Source organism: Myotis davidii, unplaced genomic scaffold (genome assembly GCF_000327345.1).
Source record: "Myotis davidii unplaced genomic scaffold, ASM32734v1 scaffold38, whole genome shotgun sequence".
NCBI lineage: Eukaryota > Metazoa > Chordata > Mammalia > Chiroptera > Vespertilionidae > Myotis > Myotis davidii.
In genome coordinates this window covers 6,380,773-6,384,039 of record NW_006291383.1, presented here as the reverse complement: position 1 = coordinate 6,384,039, position 3,267 = coordinate 6,380,773, and the positions used below count along the sequence as shown (strand labels likewise).

The window sequence follows — 3,267 nt, the reverse complement described above, 5'->3', positions numbered from 1 at the left end:
ACTTTAAAAATTCTGACAGACACTAAAGAAGATGTAAATAAATAAAAAGATATTTGTCTATCATGAATTGGATGATTCAATATTGTGAAGATGTCAGTCTCTTCAACCTGATCAAATAATTCTAAAGTTCATGTGTAAAAGTTCAATATACTAAAACAACAGAGCCACTCCTTTTTCTTATGGAGATATTTTCTTTATTGAGAAGCTTAAGGCTTGGGTACATCAAATAAAACCAATTTTTTTTGCGGGGGGGGGTGGGTCAAAACCCACAATGGATAATAAACAACAACACTGGGCCATAGCTGAACCCAGAAAATATATTCTTTTAATTGAAAAATTCTAGGTGCTTCATAATTGACCTTTTGATATAAAATGACCCATTAAATTTGCAATTTGTGGTTCTTGGTGTTGAGGTTCATAGGACAAGCTAGGAAGTCTTCAAATCTTGAGCTGAATTCCATGAGGGGTTATTTGGCGTTTGAATCAGTTTTTCCTTGCTTAGGAGGTAGCAGCAGCAACAGTGCCCAACTTCTGGGCAGCTTCTTTCTTGGCATGATGAGCCTGTATACCAGTTGGAGCCAGGTGGTGAAGAGTTGGACAAGGCCCAGGCTGGCATATAGCATTTGACATTCCTTGGAGGCTTTGAGACCTCCCACCTTACTGGCAGCAGGGAACAGGCCACATCTGTGCTAACTGGTTAGGGGTATAATATGGCCTTCCCTAAGCCTGTGGAACTGCTGGCACAAAGTAGCCACCAGCTGCCGGCTGGAACCGATTTAAGATGGGCCTGCAGGGAGTGCTCTTTTTCCGGCCACCCACTGCATATCCTGGTCGGTCAGGTATGCAGAGCCTTTCCCCCTCCTACGGGCCAAGGCAACATAAAGAGGCTTGGAGCTCATGACGCATCCGTTCATCTTGGTGACTGCTTTGATTGCTTCAGGAGATGAGAAGCAGACAAAGCCAAACCCCTTGCTTCTCCCATCCTCCAGCATTACCTTAGCACTGGTGATGGATCCGAAAGGAGAAAACTCTTTCCTTAAATTCTCATCGCCAACGGTGTCATCCAAGTTCTTAATATAGAGATTCACCCCCTGATATCGACTAATTCTCTCTTGCTTCAGCTGTTCAAATTTCCATTTTAACTCAGCCTGCTGTTCCACTGTCTTCTGTGCACAGCCTACAGAAATGACTTTCCCACTTATGTCTTTTCCATTCATTTCTTCTACAGCCTTTTTGGCATCCTCATGTTTTTTGTAATTCACAAAGCCTTTGGATTTCCCACTGGGATCTCATCACCTTGACACTTAGGGTCTTACCAAACTGGCTGAACAGCTCTTTCATACTCTCTTCATCCACTCCTTCCCCAAGGTTTTTGATATACACATTGGTGAACTTGGCTTTGGCTTCAAGCTCGGCTTCCTGCTCTTTTCCAGACTTGCATTTTAAAAAAGCGCCCTCATTCCGGCCACCGCTGCATATACTGGTTGGTCAGGTGAGCCTTTTGCTCTTCCTTCTTCTGGGCCAGGGTGACATACAGTGGTTTGGAGCCCATGATGCCTCCGTTCATATAAGTGACTGCTTTGGTTGCCTCCTCCGGAGATGAGAAGCAGACAGAGCCAAACCCTTTGCTACTCGGTCTTACCAAACTGGCTGAACAGCTCTTTCATACTCTCTTCATCCACTCCTTCCCCAAGGTTTTTGATATACACATTGGTGAACTTGGCTTTGGCTTCAAGCTCGGCTTCCTGCTCTTTTCCAGACTTGCATCTGCCCACAAACACTTGGGCGGTCATTGGGCGCATGCCGTTCATCTTGTTGATGGCTTTGTCTGCAGCCTCTTGGGTCTCAAAGTGAACAAAGGCATAACCCTTCTCATAAGCCATTCTCATCACACATCACCTTGCAGGACAGAATGGTTTTGTTTAGGTCCGCTCTGAAAGGAGCCAGGCCAAGAGACGTGAGAGTTGAAGCAATTTCATTGCCCACTCTCACAGCGGGGCTGAGACCAGTGCGTTGGTGTCAGCTGCAAGGGGATGGCTAGGTTCTCTTATATAGGGTAAAAGCATGCCTTGTAGGGTCAGGCTGTGAGTGCGCAAGTTGATCAAGGGAGGAGAGTGCACTGGTCAGGCAGGCAGAGAGGATTCTTACCGTACTTCTGCAGATGCAGGCCCTCTGCCCCAAGCTAGGGGGAAAGGCTTATAACCGTATGTATTTCAGAAAGCATGTCCAAGCAGGAGAGATTCGGGGTAGTTCACCCTAACAATGTCCAAAAGCAGAAAAAGTACCACAAAGTGCCTTGCCATCTATCAATCTGTCCAAGTTCTTGATGAAGACCTTCCCCACACCAGATTTTCTCTAAGAGGAATCCCTGATGTTGCGGACTGGCTTTCCCGTAACCACATCCAAGTTAATAGTATTCAAGGCCCGCTCAGCGTCAGTGGCTGGAAGCTGACGTAGGTGTAACCCTGGGGGCGGCAGACCTGGGTGGACAGCACAGGGCCCGCAGGGCTGAACTGTGCATACAGCCTGGCCTCCCTGACCCCGGAGTGCAGGCAGCCACGTACAGGGAGGCCAGGGAGTAGCTGCGGCGGCAGCGTTCATCTCCCCAGCCTCCACCACCCCAGGGCCCGCCAGGAGAACTTCTTACAGGACCACACAGGACAAAAGGGGATCTTCTCGGAGCCTGGCCGCGCTGGCCCACAGAAGCTGGCGCAGGCTCTGCAACAGGAGGGCACTCAGAGTTCGGAGTGTGGGGCTGGGACACCTTGCTCATCACAGGTGGCCTCTGTAGAGACAGTCGCCCTCCCTGTAAAAAAAAAAAAAGGGCATATGTGGGCTGATGATCATATTGAGGCAGACCCAGATGGACAGCACAGGGCCTGCAGGGCTGAACTTTTCGTGCAGCCTGGCTTCGGTGACCTCCCAGTGCAGGCAGCCCCATACAGGGAGGCCATGGGTTAACTGCTGGTGGCATCATTCATCTCCCCAGCCCCACCAACCGAGGGCCACCAGGAATACTTTTTACAGGGACCACACAGGACAAAAGAGGTTCTTCCAGGAGGTGGGCCCCCTGTGGCTCACAGAGTGGAGCTGAGAAGCTGGTGCAGGCTCGGATAAAGGAGGGCACCTAGGAGTCGGGATGGCTTGCTCGAGACTGCAGGACCGTAGACAAAAGGCTCTCAAAAACAATATGGCCCTCCTGGGGAGTTTGTAATTCTCAGCTGTCCTGGTCTGAAGCTCCAAATTTCCAAAACAAATGTATGAAAA

General features: G+C 49.1%; 1 pseudogene; it reads right to left on the bottom strand.

Annotated features, from left to right (window-relative positions):
* Positions 1-610: 610 nt before the first annotated feature.
* Positions 611-2,981, bottom strand: LOC102757906 (annotated as a pseudogene).
* Between the last annotated feature and the right edge of the window lie 286 nt (positions 2,982-3,267).